Source organism: Microtus pennsylvanicus, chromosome X, assembly GCF_037038515.1.
Source record: "Microtus pennsylvanicus isolate mMicPen1 chromosome X, mMicPen1.hap1, whole genome shotgun sequence".
Classification (NCBI taxonomy): Eukaryota; Metazoa; Chordata; class Mammalia; order Rodentia; family Cricetidae; genus Microtus; species Microtus pennsylvanicus.
The window spans coordinates 126,421,211-126,443,271 of NC_134601.1; the positions used below are offsets into that span (position 1 = coordinate 126,421,211).

Sequence of the window (22,061 nt, forward strand, 5' to 3'; positions counted from 1 at the left end):
ACTAATTTAGTAATGGCATAGATATTCATATATTTTGTCTTCATTTGCATTTTTCATTTCCAACATCTCTCTCTAGTAGATCTTTCCATTCTCCTGCTCAGCAGTTCAAGTGGATTGGATTGTAGGCCTTCACCACAATTGTTGTGTATTCAATATATATTATAATTTCTCTTTTTAATTTCTTCTTTAACACATTGTCATAGTATTTAGTTACGGCGGATTCTTATTTTTATATATTTCCTTGTTATCAATGTGTAGCTTCATTCCATTGTGGTTAAAATACGTACATAATTCTAAACTTTTCTTTTTCTTCTTTCCAAGGTATGATCTAACATGGAAAAAGTTCTACATTGACCTGAGAAGAATGACTGTTCTACTACTCTTGTTTGGAATGTAGTGAAGATGTATTTCTAAGACTATTTGCTTCTTAGTGTGGTTCAAGTCTTTTATCTCACTGTTATCTACACCAAGTGTCCTAACTGCTACTGAAAGTTGATACTGAAATCTCAAATTAGTATTTTGAATTGTTTATTGTCTCTCTGTGACCTTTTGATCCATGCTTTTTTTTTCTGATCTTAGGTGATTGTAATAGCTTCTTATTACAATTATATGCTTTCATTAATAGTAAGCATTCTTTAGTCTGTAATGTTTTTATTTTAACTGCACATATTTGCTACATATGGCCTTAGCTTTCCTATTTGCCCTTCTGGCCCTATGCATTCAACCCATCTCATGCTTTTTCTTACTCGAGAGAGGGTTCCAATTCCCAGGAACTGAACATCTACCTCCTGAAGAGGCCAATTCGGATGCCAAGATGCTGGGGTAATGATACTTACATCTGCACCTGTGTCCAGTAAGCCAGTAATAAAAATTCCATTTACACACACTCTTAGCTTTGGTCTTTGTTCATTTATAGATCAAATTCTGGCAACACTGATCTATTCCAGAGAGAATGTTGAGCACCAAAGACACTCCACCTATAGCCTTTCATTTTGGCAGAACTGGCCTTTGGGCAAAAAATGCCCATGCCTCAACCACTGACAGGATACAGAGTATCCGTACATGGATAAAACAGGACTGTCATATCCTTCCAAGACAGGGTAAGATAGTTTTGAAAAGTTGCTTGCCTTTGAAAATGGTATGTCAGTTATGTTAGGCCTTAGCCAAAGTTGGTTGCTTCAACGCTGCAAATGTGACCTTGGGTGATTGCCCAGGTAGCCAGTTTTCTCTGTGATTTTTTGCATGTTTTGGAAGCTGTTTGATTGCACTTCCTAATTACTCAGGTAACATTATTTTCCTTCTCAGATCTTCGATGGGGTTGAAGACTATACAAATGTAGTTACTTTCCACTCATGACTTGGCCAAGCTATTTATTATACAAGACCTAAGCTAGTTAGAATAGGATATTTGTACTTATTGCATATAATTTCATAGTATGTTTAGAACTCTCTTACTTAAACAAAAGTGGGAGGGGTTGCGGGTGCTCCTTCCGCTCCTTCAGCCAGTAGCCGCTGAGATACCAGCCCACTGGGGTGTGATCTCTCTCCCTTTAAAAAAGCAGCTACTTCCCTCTGCACTCGTTCTGGCTTGTGGCTCTGCTTCCAGCGATTAGGCTCCATTCCTGATTGTGCAGAAGGCCGTTGTCTGGGACGGTAATCTGTAAGTTTTTCCCCCTTAAAATAAATAACCTCTCTAATAATCTAGTTCCAAACTGGTGTGGGATTGTTTGTGACTTACGCCTTCAGCTTTGTTACTGATAGACCAGGTTTTTAACATCTCTGTAACAAAGGAGGAATGTAGCCCAAAATTCATAACAACTTGTTTAATTTCTTTCAGATCATTCATACGGACGGGCTGGAACCAGTCACCTTCTCTGATGTTATTACTGGAAAGGCAGGTAGAGCTTTATGGAAATTATCCCGGAGAGGTTTACTCACTGAAGGAGTCAAAATTTGCCTTTCTACCATTTGCTCCTGTTCATCAGAATTTAGAATTTCCTCAATCTTTTTAAATCTGTTTAACATTGTCTTCTGTAAGGCCTGAATGTCCTGTCCAGAATTATGCTCCAAAGCCTTCATTGAGGATTGTAAGGTATAAAGTTTGTTCATTAGAGATAATATCTCATCCTTGGATAGAATATTCGTGGCATGAATTATGACTTCTTGAACTGACAATCTGTCAGCCAATTTGTCACATCCTTTAGACAATATCCGATTGTCACATTCAGCAGTTTTAATTCTCTCAGATAATGTATCAGTTCCTACAGACAGGGACTAAAGTTAACGATCCAAATCAGTTGTTCCCTCCTCCACAGTAGTGAATCTCTCCTTAATATCAGACTGTACCTTTTCTAAATGTTGTGCAGTTGACAGAGTCATATTAGACAAAGATCTATTCTCTTCCTTGAGAACTTCAAACTCTTTTTTGAGAAGGTTGTTGTCAGTCTGAATTGTTTTTAAGCTTTCAACCTCTGCCCTAAGAATCCTGGATTTGTCTTGTAAGGACTTTATCATTTTTCTATTGTCTAACCATATTATAAAGCAAAAAACAAAAATGAGAAAAATTCCAAGCCCTATAAATATCCAACCAAGGTAAACCTCATTTGTATCCTGCAACATCTCAGCCATGGTGTAATTAAACAGGCTGTAGAAGCCTTCAATGGTGATATTGTCAGACATTTTCAATCAACTATTTATCCTTATTGATTGATTGATTGATTAAAAGAAATTTTACCTGTAATGACCGTTGCTGCCAGTAGGTGGTGGGGTGCACCTGAATTCAGGTGGCTAGGAAGTCAGAGCCGGAAAAGAATTCTGAAAAATATAAGCTCACAGTTTGCGCTCCGCCTGAGGGGATAGAGTTGTTGCGGGGTGTGCTCAGATTGAGTCTGGCACCTGTGATTGCAGTGGGACAGGAGGGGGAATTGAGCCGGGTGCATGCTGTAAAAGCTGCAGTGGGCTAGTGGGCTAGGCCTGGCGAGTATGGTGCGCAGTTGGGTCATGCAAGGGCCAAGTCCTGCTTCCTGAGCTCCTTTTGCTGACTGCCGGGGAAGATCAAGAATCGCTGCAATCTCAAGGTCCAAATCAGGAGAAGAAGGAGAGAGAGCACGAGCAAGGAGTGGTGGCGGGGAGGAGGCAGAAATCTTTAATAAATAAATAAATATTTAAAAAAAAGAATCGCTGCAGGTGCTCAGTGACCCTGGGAACACCTTGCTGCTGCTTCTGCCACTGTAGTAGGGCAGAGTGGAACAGAAGACCAGCAGGGGAGGGAGCTGTGCTGAGAGGGTGCAATGAGCATGGAGGGGAGAGGCCTCCAGCGAGTGGGGGGAGGCCCCTCCAAGAGAGGTTGCTGACTCCAGCAGTCCATGCAGCAACCACAGAGCCAAAAAGCCTCATGATCGGAGCCAACCTGTTGGTGCGTGGTCTATAGAATTAACCAGACTAGCTTTAGTATAAAATATTCAGCTTTAGTAAGGGTAAGAAAACGGGGACTTACAAAGCCAGAGTTTCCTCGAAGCACAGGAAAAACAAAGAGGAAGCGGGAAGCACACCCACAAGATTTTATAAGTAAATATTAGCCCAAGGGGAACACACCCTACCAACAAGGTGATTGGCTTGGCTTCCCCTTCACCTGACCTCAAATACAGCATGCCATTTCTTGCTTAATGTCTATTATGTATATAATACCTATACAACCAATGTGCACATATCTGTTAAGCCTCTGGAAAACTCAAGAGATTATTCTTATCTGAACTATGGTCTACTGAGCAATGTGAAACTTATTTGCACTTGCAGCCGTGCAACATTTTCCTTGGAGTTCAGTTCTAGTAGCAACACTTGCTTGCTGCATGACTTTGCAAAGAGTAATCACCTCCTTCATTGGCTTAAACTTATTCATCTTTCAAGCAGGTTAGATGATCTTTCAAAGTTCTCCAATTTTCTATTTTTCTTTATAACTTCAAACTAACTGAAATTATGCAAAGATAGAAATTCAAAAGACCTATGGATTTTCGTATGTTGAACCAGCCCTGCATCTCTGGGATGAAGCCTACTTGATTATAATGGATAATTTTTCTAATGTGTTCTTGGATTCGGTTTGCCAGTATTTTGTTGAGGATTTTTGCGTCGATGTTCATGAGTGAGATTGACCTGTAATTCTCTTTCCTGGTTGAGTCTTTGTGCGGTTTTGGTATCAGAGTGACTGTAGCTTCATAAAAGGAATTTGGCAATGCCTCTTCTGGTTCTATATTGTGAAATACATTAAGGAGTATAGGTATTAGGTCTTCTTGGAAGTTCTGGTAGAATTCCGCATTGAAACGATCTGATCCCTGGCTTTTTTTGGTAGGGAAGTTTTTGATAACCGCTTCTAATTCTTCGCGACTAACAGGTCTATTTAGATTGTTCACCTGGTCCTGGTTTAACTTTGGTATATGGTATTTATCTAAAAAAGTGTCCATTTCCTTTACATTTTCCAGTTTTGTGGCATAGAGGCTTTTGTAGTAAGATCTAATGATTCTCTGAATTTCCTCTGTGTCTGTGGTTATGTCCCCCTTTTCATTTCTGATCTTATTAATTTGCAAATTCTCTCTCTGCTGGTTGATTAGTTTGGATAGGGGTTTGTCAATCTTGTTGATTTTCTCCAGGAACCAGCTTTTTGTTTCATTGATTCTTTGTATTGTTTTCTGTGTTTCTATTTTGTTGATTTCAGTCCTCAGTTTGATTATTTCCAGTCTTCTACTCCTCCTAGGTGAGTCTGCTTCTTTTTTTCTAGAACTTTCAGGTAGACTGTTAAGTCTTCAATGTGTGCTTTTTCTGTTTTCTTTAAGTGGGCACTTAGTGCTGTGAACTTTCCTCTTAGGACTGCTTTCATAGTGTCCCATAAGTTTGAGTATGTTGTTTCTTTATTTTCATTGAATTCCAGGAAGACATTAATTTCTTTCTTTATTTCTTCCTTAATCCAGGTATGGTTCAGTAGTTGACTGTTCAGTTTCCATGAATTTGTAGGCTTTCTGAGGGTAGCATTGTTGTTGAATTCTAACTTTAATCCATGGTGATCTGATAAGACACAGCTGGTTAATAATCCTATACAATAAAGGATCTTCTGGAGGCATTACCATTCCTGACTTCAAACTCGATTACAGAGCTAGAGTGATGAAAACAGTGTGGTACTGGCATAAAAACAGAGAAGTCGACCAATGGAATCATATAGAAAACCCGAATTTTAATCCACTAACCTATGATCACCTCATTTTCGATAAAGGAGCTAAAAGTATTCAATGGAAGAACGAAAGCATCTTCAACAAATGGTGCTGGCACAACTGGATGTCAGCCTGTAGAAGAATGAAAATAGACCCATATATATCACCATGCACAAAACTCAAGTCCAAATGGATTAAAGACCTCAATATCAGTCCGAACACGCTGAATCTGACAGAAGAGAGAGTGGGAAGTACCCTACAACAGATGGGCACAGGAGATCGCTTCCTATGTATAACCCCAGCAGCACAGACATTAAGGGCAACATTGAATAAATGGGACCTACTAAAACTGGGAAGCTTCTGTAAAGCAAAGGACACTGTCACCAAGACAAAAAGGCAACCTTCTGACTGGGAGAACATCTTCACCAGCCCCGCAACAGACCAAGGTCTGATCTCCAAAATATATAGAGAACTCAAGAAACTAGACTTTAAAAGGCTAATTAATCCAATTAAAAAAATGGGGCACTGAACTGAACAGAGAATTCTCAACAGAAGATGTTCAAATGGCCAAAAGACACTTAAGGTCATGCTCAACCTCCTTAGCGATCAGGGAAATGCAAATCAATACAACATTGAGATATCATCTTACACCTGTCAGAATGGCTAAAATAAAAAACTCCAATGATAGCCTTTGCTGGAGAGGCTGTGGAGGAAGGGGTACCCTCATCCATTGCTGGTGGCAATGCAATCTTGTGCAAGGACTTTAAAAATCAGTGTTTTGGTTTCTCAGCAAATTCGGGATCAACCTACCCCTGGACCCAGCAACACCACTCTTGGGAATATATCCAAGAGATGCCCTATCATATGACAAGAACATTTGTTCAACTATGTTCATAGCAGTATTATTTGTAATAGCCAGAACCTGGAAACAACCTAGATCCCTTCAATGGAAGAATAGATGAAGAAAGTGTGGAATATATACACATTAGAGTACCACACTGTGGTAAAATAACAATGACTTCTCGAATTTTGCATGCAAATGGATGGAAATAGAAAACCCTATACTGAGTGAGGTAACCCAGACCCAAAAAGATGAACATGGGATGTACTCACTCATAATTGGTTTCTAGCCATAAATAAGGGTTACAGGGTCTACAATTGATGAACCTAAAGAAGCTAAGTTAGAAGCTGAACCCAAGGAAAAACATATAGTTATCCTCTTGGCTCTGGGAAGTAGACAAAATTGCCGGTGAGAAAATTGGGATCTTGGGGGTGGGGTTGGATGGGGTTAAGGGAAGATGGGGAGAGAAAAGGGAGAAGGGGAGGATAGGGGGAACTTGGGGAAAAAGAATGATTTGGATAAAGGAAGTTTGGATAGGGGAGCACAGAAGCACAATTCTTAGTTAAGGGAGCCACCTTAGGGTTGGCAAGAGACTTGAACCTAGAGTTGCTCCCAGGAGCCCAAGGCGATGTCCCCAGTTAGTTCCTTGGGCAGCTGAGGATAGGGAACCTGAAATGACCCTATCCTACAGCAATACTGACGAATATCTTGCATATCATCATAGAACCTTCATCTGGCGATGGATGGAGATAGAGACAGAGACCCACACTGGAGCACTGGACTGAGCTCCCAAGGTCCCAATGAGGAGCAGAAGGAGGGAGAGCAAGTGAGCTCAGACTCCACAGCTCTCCTCTCGGGAGCAGACGCCTCAGAGAGACACCATGTTCCCCCTTCCCAGGCAGACGCAAGCAATGAAGCTCCGACCCAGGATGGACATAGGCTAGAATCTTCCCGGTAAGCGCACCTAGGGGCGCTACACAGATGATTAGAAATCGGCTAAATTAATATGTGAGAATTAGCCTAGAAGAGGCTAGATAGGAATTGGCCAAGCAGTGATTAAAAGAAGACAGTGTCCGCGTAATTATTTCGGGACATAAGCTAGCCAAGCAGGCGGCCGGGGTGTTGGGAACGCAGCGCCACCGCTCTTATTACTACACAGTGATCCTTCTAAAGTATCCATCTACCAAAATATCAACATCATCAACTCTCCCCCCCCCCAATATACAAATCTATTGTGAAGGACTATATTGATCTTTGCACCAAAATTTGAGAAATTTCTACAACAGAAACATCAGCCTTAAAAACTTGGGCCTGTTTTTAGAATACTTACTACAAAATTACCAGCTAGCTTTTGTCCAATGTCAGGAGCCTTTTTCATGTAGAAGCAAAGGATACGCCAATTATTTGAAAGTCAACATTGTAATAAGAAAGAAAAAAAAAGTTTAGAGAGCCTTCCATATCTCTTTTCAATGGAAAGTCACATTGTAGATTCAACCTCTACTTCTTGAAATGTCCTAATCATTAGAAACTCTGGGTTTTCAAAGAGACCATGGGTGTCTTTATGAGGGTATGCATCTTTTGTAAGCTCTCACTATTGTGATGACAGCTCATGGAAAGATTTCAGGTCTAACACATGACCAGGGCTCGGCCATTTCTAAATTAATACCCTACACTAGTACTTAACAATTCATTCAGAAACTTAAGAAGGAAGCCATTTCCCTTCCTAAAATAAGTATTTAGGTTCTTTACTTTGGCATATGAATTTATAAAGAACAATAGATTTAGATTCAAACATCAATATTTTTCATCACATTGATCTTGCCATTACTCTTTCCTCTTCTTCATTAGTTTCTCTTTCGTGCATTTGTCTTATAGTCCATGTATAAAGAGAAAACATGTGACAGAAGAAAGATACAAATATGCAAGTGCAACATATGAGTTGTGTCATATGTAGGAAGAAAATGGGAAAAAGAATACGTGAACTGAAAATACATTAAAGAATATTGTGTTAGGAAAGTTAAAAATGTGCTTATACACCAACCATTAGTGAGTTAAGTAGTAATTTTAGGATAAACACTCCATTCCTGTTTATCCATAAGGTTGACTCCCAGTACCCATTTTTTATCCAGGAAAACCCACAGAGGCCAACATGTGGGTAAACAGAGCACAGCAATGATATTAGGCCATGTGAGTTGACACTGCTCTCAGACTTTTTGGATTGGAGTTTGGACTGGCATCTCACTTTCTTCACCCTTTGGTGGATATGGCTAGCTTGGCTTCTTTTGAGTCTTTTGTAAGAGACTACTGTCACGTTTAGGGTGAACAGTCATAGAAAAGATAGTTAATTGTCCCTGATTCAAGTTTCCGACATCTGGCTACCACACTCCATGTGACTGAAAATTATCTAGAATCAGAAAGACTATAGTTTACAGTGGTTATTACCTAGAAGATTCAGCTACTATTAATAACATTAAAAAATTGGTCTACAGAGCTAGTTCCAGGACAGGCTCCAAAGCCGCAGAGAAACCCTGTCTCGAAAAACCAAAAAAAAAAAAATTAAACAATTCATTGCTGTTGCCTTTCTGCCTCCCATTGCAATTCTACTTAACCTTCCAACCTAATGTCTGTAGTTTTCTTCTGTTTCCACCATTGATTGAGTGAGTTTTGCTGTCATATTATATGATAAGTAGTGAAAAACCTTTTGTTCTATTCTTGGATACATTCATTCTTAAAGTTTGCATAATTGTATTCAAATAAATCTTATAGACTTTAATAATGCATGCCATATTTCTGCATCATCTTTCATTGATAACATGGAGTAGTAATATCTGTCCACATGTTTTGTTGTAATATTAAGAATAATAGAGATAAATTGTCTGAGCTAATACTTTCCCCAAAATATGGCATTCAGTGGATGAATAAATAAAATATGCCATATATTCACAACGTGGTATTATTTATTCATAACAAATGAAATTCTGTCTTTTTCCCACAAAATGAGCATAACTGGAGATAACCATGGTAAGTAGAATAAGATAAGCTTTCCAATCATATACGGATTTTGTTTTTTTTTTTTTGAGAAATAAAAGCAGAAGAACAACTATTAGGAGGCAAGAAGGGGAACAGGAGAAGGGAAATTAAGAGAGTATAGCAGGAGGAATAAATATGATCAAAGTACATTGTATATGTATATGAAAAGTTATAATGCTATTTTGTATTATTAGTACACAATATTATAAAACATAAAAAGAAGCTATCAAAATATTGTGGCTAATGTTATTATTTATAATGCCACCATCTTTTCGATTCTGGGCTGAAGAGATGGCTCAGTGTATAAATGCATTTTATGCTAAAGCTGATGACCTGAATTTGATCCCTTAAGTGTCACATGGTAGAAAAAGAAAACAAACTCCTGAAAGTTATCTTCTCGTCCCCACACATGAACTGTGGCATAGTGCCCCCTTTACATATGAATACACACAGAGAAATAAGTAAGAATAATAAAAATTAAAATTTTACTTTGTTAGTCTTAGAATGAGGATTCAGTTTATACTCAGGTATTATTGTGGGATGATCCTTCAAGCATAGGAATGCAACAAACACACAGAGAGGAAAGAAGAATAAAGTTTATTTGACTATTATACTTTAAGTATGTGTCCTGGGATTATCTGATTCTGGAGCATAAACACAGGAAGATCCAATATCCAAAGTCTTTCACGTAACAGTAGTACAATTCTAAGAGAAGTACTTTCTTCAAGTGATATGCTATATGATATTTGTATGTACATAGCTCACCAAAAATCACAAACTTGCAATATTTTCATTATCTTTTATTCATATTCCAGTTTGTACACTAGAAATGGGGTGAGAAAAATAACTGGCTAGTAACATACTCCAAATTCTCTAGAATATGCTTGGCAATTAACATGACTCTGCAACTTAACATGAGTAACATTGCTTCGTTCTCATGTTCAATGTCCCTAGCTATCATCATCAAAAAAGTTAAAGGGAAGAGCCATTCACACTTCATTACAATTTTGGTTAAAGAACAATAAAGGACAGGTGACAAGCTCGGCTGGAAGACCTCTTTTTCATTTTCCTGTGTCCACAAATCAGACATCTTGGGCTCACAGCAGGACAGGCTCCACTGGCAGTAATTGGCACCATCTGGAGCTGTCAGAGCACTGGCTGGCATTCCAGTATTTCATCTTTCTAGTCAAGGTATTCACCACCAGTCAGAAACTCAGACAGATGACACTGAAAGATGAACTTGCATTGATTTGCATGGCTAAGCTTGCCTGAGCTTCAGTTGGTACTGAGCATGCCTGTTTAACAGTCATTTTCATTCACGATGTTTACAAGGAAGATTGTATACTAAATATTATCTCAATCCTACTCAATGTATTCTCACTCATTAGACTTTTGAAAATGATGAATTAAAACACTCAAAGAAAATATTCTATATGAACTCTGGAGATCTCAGTTGATACCAATTTGGGTGGTACCATCAAAAACATTCTCATTATATCCCCAAATTAGACTAAATGCCTCCCTTGCTAAAAGATTTTTAGGAAGTAGAAGCAATATTCTTACCTTCAAAATTATTGTCAAAAATATTATAATGAAAGTCTGCCATCTTTAAGAAAATTCTATGGTAAGAGATTGGTGCACATAAGACATTTTCTACTTTTCAACCAAGAAACATTTATTTTTTATTTAAAAAATACTTTTTTACTTATTTTACATACCAACCAGTTTCTTCTCCCTCCTCTCTTCCCATCCTCTAGTCTTTCCCTTTACCCCTTTCCTATCTACTCCTCCTCTATCTCTACTCAGAAAGGGATTGGCCTCCCATGGGATTGCCAAATCATGACATATCAAGTTAAGGCAGGACCAAGCCCCTCTCCTTAAAAAGAGGCAGGACCAGCTAATCTAGAAAGGGGAAGAGATTACCAAAACCAGTTAAGTGCAAGGGAGAGGTTCCAGAACCATTTCTTAGTTTCTCATCCTGGACCAGACTCAGTGCTTAGTATAAGAGGTAGAAAAAAAAGAGGGAGAGGCAGGCACTAACTACTGTCTTTCTCAAGTGTTTATAATGTCATGAGTGGAAAATCAATTTAATTGATGATAATGCTCTTCTATGATATATAACAGACAAATGATTAATTGATACTTTATTCTCATGAGGAAATAAAGTATGAGTCTTTGTATCAGGAAAGAAGGTGCATCAGGAAAGCCTTCATGAAGGAGGTGAATTTATAAAAGTAGCCAATAAGAAGGTTAAAAGGTGAGAGGAGGAGGTGATGTCAAGTTGAGAACAAGGGCATGTGATATCACTGAGACATGATACAGTACAAGGTGGTTAAAGTGCCACAGATGCTCATTATGCAGGATGGTACAGACACTAGCCCATAGTGAAAGACTGCCCAGTAGAGACAGCATGAAAAGTGGAAGTATATTGGTCTCTGCACTAACAGAAAGGACCTTAAATATTATTTTGTCACTAATAGGCACTTTTTGATGAATATTGATAGAGGATTACCATGTCCAGATTTGTAGCAGTATAGAGGATTAAATATACCACTTAGAATCTGTGCCATGTTCTAGACAGCAAACATTCAGGGAGACTATGGTTTGACAATTCACATTATTTGATCAAAGTAACTAGTCAGTTGTTAAATAAAGAGGACATCTATTTTTTTATTTTTAATGTATTTACATTTTTAAATTTCAGTTTACATTTCAGCCACAGTTCTTCTCCCACCCCTTCTCCTGCTCCTCCTTGCCTCCTCATGCATCCACTCCTCCCATGGGAAGTCAACAAAGCATGGCATATCAAGTTAAAGCATTACCAAGCCACCTGCCTCCCCAGATTAAGGCTGAGCATGGCATCCCACCATAGGGAATGGGCCCCAACAAGCTTATTCATGCACTAGGGGTTTTCCTGGTCCCACTGCTAGGGGCCCCTCAGATAGATCAAACCAAACAACTGTCCTCCACATACAGAGGGCCTCGTTGGGTCCCATGGAAGCTCTATAGCTGCCTGCCTAGGGTTCATGAGTTCCCATGAGCTTGGTTCAGCTGTCTCTGTAGATTTTTCCTTCGTGATATTGATCTCCCTTGCTCATACATTCCCTCATCCCTTTCTTCAACTGGATTCCCAGATCTCGCCCTGCAGTTTGGTTGCCAGTCTGTGCACCCTTTTCCATCAATTATTGGCTGAAGGCTCTGTGATGAATGTTAGGGTATTCACAAATCTGATTACAGGAGTAGATCAGTTCAGGCACCCTAAAGAGGCCATCTTGAAGTTGAATAGAGGTATGGATTCTATAAAGTCTCAGGTTCTTAATAGGGTGAATGGTGGGAATAGTCAGCGTATTAGAAAAATAAGGAAAAAATCAAAGCAAACAGGAGGACTGCATACATATTACATAGTTAACATTTCCAGCAACTTCTACTACCATGCTCATCAGGACAACCCAACACTTTTAAGCAATATTTTCTTATTCACTGCATACATTATTTTCCCAACTAAATCTCAATTTCCATGATCTTACTGCCTTAATAGACCTATTTACTCTTTTCATATTAATTCTAGATCAAGATGAGCATATCACTTTTTGGAGGACATTAAAAGATAATTTTTGTGCCAGGATTAACTTTGTCCTCCAAGGAAATGATGATGTTCTAATCTGTAGTACTTGTAGACAAGACCTTATGTGGAAATGTCATAAAAAGTGATGCTAAGTTGACATATAAAGACTTTCTATAGTATCAAGAATTAACTAATAAGAAGAAACATGGAGAAAGGCATACTGGGGTAGGATGGTCTCTGAATTCAGTATGATTAAGAAGAGCAGAATCTGGATCCAACTATGCAGAGGTGATGAAAGAAATTGGGACTGGCATGCCTTAACTGCAAGCTAAGGAAGACCTTGGGCTACAAATATCTGCAGGAAGGAAAAGCATTCTTCTAAGGCTTTCAGCGGACTATGGCTCTTTCATCACACAAAAATTTTGAGCTCAATCGTTGAAAACTGTGATGTGATAATTTTCTGTTCATTAAGGTATTTTTATGGTGTTTTTATATGTTAGGACTAAAACATAAATTAAGACCTAAAAATAAACCTACATCCTTTTTGAAGCTTCGTTAGTTTCTTTAAGTCTCAGAGTATTAATTTTGACAAGTCAGAAATCAAGCACTATACCATAATCTTTTATTACCCTCAATTGGTGTTCTTACATGGATGGTTATGACTAATAGGGCAATACTAATAACCACTGCCAATTATCAAGAGATTTAATCTCCTAAAGAGTATGAAGATATTATTTTGGACACTCACAAACGATTTTAAATATATTTGTTTTATTTGGCACTCAAAAATGACAGCAAATCAGTGCTTAGTATTATCTCTACTATATAGATGAGGAAGCTAAATCCCAGACAAGAGTTTTTCCTAATACCACATGCAAAATAAATATTAAAGTCAGTGTTTCCAACTCCAAAACATGCGCTCTTCATGACTATGGTCAAGATTCTATTTGTTATTTTGCCAGGGGTTTCTGTCCCACTGGGTCCTGCAGCCGTTCAGTCCCAAAGAAATACATAGAGATCTACATTAACTATAAACTGGTTGGTCTATTAGCTCAGGCTCCTTATTAACTCTTATAACTTATATTAGCCCATAATTCTTGTCTGTGTTAGCCACGTGGCTTGGTACCTTTATCACTGAGGCATTCTCATCTTGCTTTCCCTGTATCTGGATGACAACTGCAGACTGAGCTTTCCTCTTCCCAGTATTCTCCTATTCTCTTGACCTACCTCTTCTTCCTGCCTGGTCACACTGCCTATACTTCCTGCCTGGCTACTTGCTAATCAGCATTTTATTAAAATAATACAAGTGACAGGATAAATGATCATTGTCCGACAGCATGTTTACACTATTTTTTCTTGACAGTTCTCCAATTTTGTTCAGATTTATGTTACCTCTTTTGTATAGTTTGGTTCAGAATCTGAAATTTGTTGATCTCATTGAGAAATATACTCCCAGAAGGAAATTGTCTTCTAAATGGTCAGATAAAATTCATATGCATAAAAATTCATATGCATATATTTTAAGTTGCAATGTTAAGAGGTCAGACATGCATATGCTCTATTGGGTTGAAATCATTTCAGCTTCTGAAAGCAAAAAAAGAATTTCTTAATACAGAATGAAATGAACAATATATTGTAAGTAGGTAAGTAATAGATACCTCTTTCTTTTTCAGCATATTTGAAAACATAAATTTAAAATTGATACTAGACACAGTCAAAAATGAAGCTCCTAGGATTTGCCTTGGAAAGCAAAGCAAGTAATAAATAATATGTCTCACTTAAATTTTTACCCTCTTACTTGATCATACAAATAAAATGTTCTTTTGTGAATGAAGATGTGGGTATCAGAATAGCAGGAAAATATCTATTTACATAGTTTTTATCAATATGTTACTAACAAATAGTTTCCAACATCTTTTAGGGAGCAATTGATGATAATATTAATATTTAATTTTATACACGAGATAAAAATCATGGGGAAAATAAATAAGCAGCTTTATCTACTACCGATATCATTGGTACTCATAAAACATACAAAAATAATAACCATAAATATGTATAATCAAAAGGGTAAAAATCAAGAAATATCTGACAAGATTTACAGATAGAAGATCAAATACATGTATGTGGTTATAGATTGGTAGATAATTAAGGAACAGAGGAAAGGGATACAGAAAGTAAAAGATAATGAGAAATAAAGAGAGAAAGAAGTGGAGGGGGAAAGAGAAGAAAAAAGGAGAAAGGGAACGAGAGCAGAGAAGCTAAAGGGGAAAAAGCCTGTGTATGTGGGTGGGGGGTGCTTAAACACTCCCTAGAAACCAGTGCTATACTTTCCTAATTTTTTGAGCAACAACCTCCTTCTATTCAAAATTGGAAAATGAAATTCCTTCAAAGGAGAATTCAGCAGCCACTGCAGCTAAGAGTGTTTATTGTATTTGCCTTGTCTTGTGTCCATATATATAGTCTCCTGCATACTTGTAGGCAATCATCGCTTATTGTGGCTGATCTATATTTCTCCTGTCTCAGTAAGCTAAATATTGATAATAAGCCTTATCTTACTGAGTGTTTTTTGGGAGTCAAAGCAAAATTAAAAATTCCCAAGCAAGCAAACAAATAAAAGCACTACCATCAGGACATACCCACGTATCTACTATTTAACTATTCATAGGCTTATAAATTGAGTGAACCAGCTGCATTGGGCTGGGTTTAATGTGATACATAGCTTTCCTATTTTCACCTGTATTTGATACTGTACAAACAGTACTGTTGGTGGCAACTAAGCACAACATATGCAAGAGCTTAGCAGGATTTCTAGAACATAGTAACGGCTCAGCAAGAATCACATACCGGGGGCCTGCCCTGAAAAGATACTTTGTTTCCCTGGAACTTCCCATTACCTTTACACTTCTAACTACAGCATTAAAAATAATAAAGAAACGTTGTTTCACTATGCCCTTCTGCCATGAAGCTCTAATTCACTTGAGTCCCAGTGGACCAAAGAATGAGACTTCTGAAACAGCAAGCCAATATAAATCTTTAGGTTGACAGTTTTTAAGGTATTTGTCATAGTAGTACAAAGAGATAGCATATTGAAATTTTAACTGTTTTTTTTAAATCATGTTCTTTGATTAGAGAAGAAACAGTTCACCAATTTTATATATCTGGAACTGAATTTAGAGCAGTGGTTAAGATATCTTTAATGAAATAAACACTTTAATGAAATAAACACTAGGACCATTTAATCATTACTTTCAATGTAAGACAAAAAATCTGTTTTCAGGGCTCTGGCTAATTGGTGACCTCCTGTAGCTTGCTTACATGTCCATGAAAATGACTAGTATACTTAGAGGAATTTTCAAAACTTCATCAACAAAAATGATGGCAAGAAAAAACAGATATTAGACTGCTGAAACTTTCCTCTCTATCCCTACAATTAGAGTGCACTCTCATGCCCAAGATGCCAATACTTGTGGCTTCTTAGATCTGCTGTAGTCTTACTGTACACTTCCTTGCAGTGTCTATTAAAGAAGCAACATTTGATATCACCTTAACTTCCACATGATTTTATTAGCTTTCTCCACAATTTTCTAACACATAAGCATTCAGTCTTAATCTTCTACTATCTAAAAGCAATCCTAGGCACTGCAAATGATTAACGGATAAAAGTTCTTGACAGTACAGGTAGTACCAGGTATGGTTTTACATGCCTACTAGCAAGTACCCATGCGGTTAAGGCAGAAAAAACAGTGAGTTCCAGGCCAGCCCAAGGCACATAGTGAGACCATATGTCCACAACTGCAAAACAAAATAAAAGAAAACAAACAACAGCAACAAAACAACCTTACTTGCATTATTTACACATACATTCTACCACGTCTGGCCAGACGTTTCCGGTTTGCAGAGTTTCACTCAGTGACAAAGACACAATGCCTAAGAAAACAGGAAAATTGTATAAATCTGAACAAAATCACATTGGTTTCATATTGAGAAAGGAGAGTGGGTTTCAGATTTAACAACAGCTGTTATCATAGAAGAATAATAGTAATACTTGTTTTTTATATGAGCAAATTGTACTTTTCAAAGTATAGTCACATTGCTGAGTGATGGGGGCCTGTGAAATAGGAGGTGAGGTAATGTCAACAACCTGCAGCTCTGAGGGGGAAGTACCTTGGCCAAACTTACCCATATGGCAAGTGCATCTGTGGTCTTAAATCCATGCTTCTGTTCTAGCACCACCTTTCTTCCCTTTCTACCAACTGCATCATTTCATTTTCACTTCTGTATGGAGAACAATGACCCTAAGTCCATTTCATGTTGAAGAATTTACCTACGAAGACGCCAGTAGATGGCTACTCATAATTCCTTCATTGAAAAGAATCAGAATCATGCTTCAAAAATCTATCATTGTTGCCATATAAATGTTTCTTTAGAAAAATGAATCAGAAAGTTGGTTATGATCTTTCTCAAAATACACTTTTATCAGTATGCTTGTTTCTAAATTATATTATACTGTAGAAACTTATTAAAATATTATTTCACTTAAATAAGTAGAAAATATATCCCATTTCATTGAGTGGAGAAGGGCCACATCATTTAAAGGAATCCTCTAAGCAAAAGAGAAAAGGGTAACCTATGAACCAATTATTGGGCTTCAGGAGTATAGGAAACATCTGCATTTATTTTCCTCACCACAGCCTGTGTGTCACCACTGTCAGTCTTGGTAGGTAGGGCAATCATTTGAATCAACTATAGTAAACAACCACCAAATTAACAGATGAGGTAGACAAAGGCTGCCATATCTTCCCATAGCCCTATCTTCAATCATTTCCATGCACACTGCTTCCTTATTTTCTTCTGAAGCTGCTGAACAAGTCTCCATTCAAAGGGTAGGGTGTTTGAAAGGAGAACATGTCTTTAGAGGACATATCTTGCGGGCTCAGCTCAGGTAGCAAATTTCTCAGTAATATCCTTCTTCCAATTCACCTCCACTGCATACTTACAATTTCCCTAGTTTTCTATAGTTTTTCTAATTGAGGTAATATTACAAAGCATAAATTTAAACATGAATCATTTTAGAGTATATAATTTAGTATTAGGAGGCACGTTCACAGTATTGTGTGGCCATCAGTACTGTCTAATCCTAGAACTTTCTCATCATCCCAAAAAGAGACTCTAACCTATCAAGAAGTTAATCCTTATTTCTCTCCTACTAGCCCTTAGCAAGTACTAGTCTCTTCTGATTCTTTGTACATGCCAGGTTTTGAATATATCATATCAGTGCAATTCTACATGTTTTCTTCATTGTGATCTTACACCTAGCCTTCAATGGGCAGGTGAATATATCTTTTAGTATGTATTAATATGTCATTCAGATTTTGTGGCTAAATAACCCACTTTATATATAGGACATATTTTATGCACTATTTATTCATTGGTGAATATTAGAGGTGTTGCCACTTTTTGGATTTTATGAATAATGCTTTCAAAAGTATGGAGACTTGGCTCAGCAGATAAGAGCACTTATTTTGTTTTTTATTTTTCAAGACTGGGCTTCTCTGTAGCTTTAGAGCTTGTCCTGGAACTCACTCTGTAGAACAGGCTGACCTCAAACTCACAGAGGTCTGCCTGTCTCTCCTCCCAAGTGCTCGGATTAAAGGCATGTGCCACCACCGCTTGGCAAAAGCACTTATTTTTACAGAGGGCCCAGGTTCAATTCTGACACCCACATGGTAGCTCACAACTCTCCATAACTATAGTTTTAGAGAACCCAACACCTTCATCTGAATTCTACAGGTAACAAGAATTCATGTGGTATACAGACATGAGCAAATAAATTACATACACATAAAATAGTGAATATAAATATATTTAAAAAGTAAATGAAATACAAAGTAAAGGAGACGATCACCATTAACATAGTTGCCCCAGCCCCTGGTAGCATGAGTACTAATTCTAGGACCCCAGAACCTTGAGGTTCTGCTTTCTTGCAAACTGCCTCTTTTCTAGAGAGTTCTATATTCTGAATTTCTGGGCCCTTTCTTTGTGGAGCTACTCCTTTAAGTTATGCTAACTGGCCCTTTGCAAAATAGAATATTCTGGATGGAAACTCCGGAGAGGAAGGAGTATGCCAAGATGGGCCCCAAGTTCATAGGAAGGACACCTGAAGTAGTTGGAGTTAACTATTGCCTACCTGGGCAGTTTTCTCTATCTCACTGGTAGGGTTGGAATAGTACAGTAGATTTGGTCCCAATTCTTCTGAGAAGACTTCCCCATCATTTTCCTTACTACAGATTGAGTGCCATCTATGGGGGAACATATATGCTGAACAAACCTGTGGATAACATCATCGTGGAAAATGGCAAGGTGGTGGATGTGAAATCTGAGGGAGAGGTAATTATGCCATGTGCATTTGTTACTGTGGCTCAGTTAAGGTTTAGTCTTTTTTAGGGCTATGTTCATAGGGAGCCTTATTGCTGATAAGTTTGCTGTTGGTTAACCCTGAGAGACTTATAGCTAGGAACTGGGAGATCAATAAAAGTCTTCAAAGCTATTCCTGTTGGCAGAAAGTATCCTTCAAATTGCTAGGTAAGGTGGTACATGCCTGTAATTCCAGTACTAGGGAGGCAGAGTCAGATGGATTTAAGTCAAGACGTAATCTTCAGAAGCCACATGCTGTGTCTGTTGTCCTTAAAGTATTCTTTTGGAAAGGGTATCATGTATCCCAGGCTGGCTTCAAATAGTCTATATAGCTGAGGATGAACTCTTAATCCTTGCACTTCCACCTTCTTCATGCTGGGATTACAGGTGTGTTCCAACATTCCTGGTTTATGCAGTGCTAGAAATCTAACCTAGACATTATGCATGATAGGCAAGCATTCTACCAACTGAGACATATGCCCCTGTCCAAAAAGGCATCCTTCAGCCTGATACCGTAGTACATGAGCACTGAGATGTGTAAGGGAGGAAGATCCTGAGTTTGAGACGAGTATAGGCCAGATAGACTCAAATAAAACCCCATTAACAGCAAAAAAAGGTATTTGTGATCATTGTGTTTCAGTAATAGGGTCACCACCTAGCCCTGTATGTGAGGGCTCACCTCTATGAGCTTCAAGAAAGGGGTTATATGCATAGGAGGGGTGGTGATGACAACTCAGCTGCCTGGCTTGACTTTTGACTTGGCTTACTACTACACAAGGTAAGGTGTAATCTGACAGGCATAAAGTCTGCTGGTGCCTTCACAGGTGGCCCACTGCAAGCAGCTGATCTGTGACCCTAGCAACATCCCAGACCATGTACGGAAGGCTGGCCACCTTATTCGCATCATCGTTATCCTCAGCCACCCCATCAAGAACATCAATGATTCCAATTCCTGTCAAATTATCATCCCTCAGACCCAGGTCAACAGGAAGTCATGTAGGCCAAGCCATGAGGAACTACCTTCTGTTCCTATGCCTCTATTCTCACCAGAAGTCTTGGGGATTTGTGTGACATTTTGTTATGCAATATACCTGGGATTGAATGGCCTTCCCTTCTTTATGAGAGCAACAGTTTGAATGCTGTCTGTATGTTGGGCTGGGGAGGGGCAGGTGGGCCAGATTCCTGTCCATTTCCTAAGAACTACCTTTTTGTGTGGTCATTTCCCCAGGCATATGTTAACTGTGTGCTTCCTGTGGTCAGACATATATGTGTGCATGATCTCCTATGCCCACAACGTGGCAGCACAGGGCAAGTACATTGGCATTGCCAACACCACCATGGAGACTGCAGAACCGGAAAAGGAGGTTGAGCCTGCATTGGAGCTCTTGGAACTCACTGACTAGAAAAGTGAGGGGCTGAGCCAAACTGGGAAGGCTGGGTTGAAGACCAGGAATGGACAAGGCCTATTGTGAAACTTTAATCTACCTCTGTCTTCTACTTGCTTTTAAGGTTTGTGGCTATAAGTGATTCGTAAGAACCCATTGATGATGGTTCCGAGAGTGAGGTAAGAAACCTGTCTCAGTCAGCCCTGCATCTTGATGCTCACGCAAGATCCTCTGTCTGACTTCTCTGAGCCCTGGGTATTTGCCTATTTACAGGTGTTTTGTTGCTGCTCCTATGATACCACCACACACTTGGAGACCACCTGAAATGACATCAAAGATATCTACAAATGCAAGGCTGGGTCTGCCTTTGATTTTGAGAGCATGAAGCGCAAACAGAATGATGTCTTTGGAGAGGCTGATCAGTGATTTCTTACTCCCCTCCTCCAGCCCATACTACCCTCTCCCTAACCTGTATGTCCTTCTCTGGGGCAGGGAAGATGTTATGGCTGGGCACATCTTCTGCTTCCCCCACCACATTCCGATTATCCACCTCATTGATTTGATTCACCAACCAAATCCTTAACTTAGCGATAGTATCCTCTTTCTTGGCCTATCCTTGTTCTAGGAAAAGAGGATTCCTCTCTCTCTCTCTCTCTCTCTCTCTCTCTCTCTCTCTCTCTCTCTCTCTCTCTCTCTCTCTCTGTGTGTGTGTGTGTGTGTGTGTGTGTGTGTGTGTGTACGTGTATATCCTAATTCTGCTGATTGGGAAGGAGTAGAGGAAAAACTGACTCTGCCCCAAATGTTTTTACTCCCAATGTAGTGACCTTTGTCTCCTCCCCCAACTCTTATGTGTTGGAGAGAAGGGACCCCTCCCAGCACAAAATTGCATTCCTTCTCCCCCTTATAATTTATTCTAATTTATTAACTATAGCCTACCCCTCTGTCCCTCAGCCTTTCTGTGCAGCCTGGGGCTGCAGAGTGAGCTTCCCTGGCCTCTCCCAGTTCTGGCAAAGTCTGGGCCGGGTGAAGGTTTAGGTGTGGCCTCCTCTGGGGGTTGATCTATTTTTAATTTCTTGTCTTTGTGTTGTGTTCTCTGATAAAAAGCAAATGTGAACAAAGCAGAAGGAGGTGGGAAAGTGGATCCAAACCCCAGTATGCCCTGCCCCATGTCTTTTCCCTTAGTGGTGGGAAACCCTTATCTTGCAAAGTGAATGCGTCCCCTTCCTCAATCACTAGTGTACTTCACAGAAAACAAAAACCTCCCAATAAAACTGTTGAAACCTGAATCTGGATCTTTAGGTTCTTTGCTCAAAGTTTGTTGGGTTGTTTTGCAGGAATGCAGCAGTTTAGCTTCTGGAATTAGAACTGTATCCTCAAGGGTGAAGTAGGTCAATCAGCAACTGGTGTTGTGTCATCTTGGCACTTGTGGCTTCGTTTTTATCTTTTTGATATTTTGAGACAGGTTTTCTCTGTATAAGAGCTCTGGCTGTCCTGGAACTCACTATGTAAACCAGGTTGGCCTTGAACTCTGCCTACCTCTGCCTTCTCAGTACCCGGATTAAAGGTGTGCGCCACCACTGCCCAGCTGCAGTAGTGGTTTTTAAGTCATAGAGAAGGTATCCAGGT

General features: G+C 39.0%; 1 pseudogene; it reads left to right on the top strand.

Moving 5' to 3' along the window:
- The window catches only part of LOC142840528 (rab GDP dissociation inhibitor alpha-like), a 32,222-nt pseudogene extending 11,309 nt beyond the window's left edge, over positions 1–20,913 (top strand).
- Positions 20,914–22,061: the final 1,148 nt, after the last annotated feature.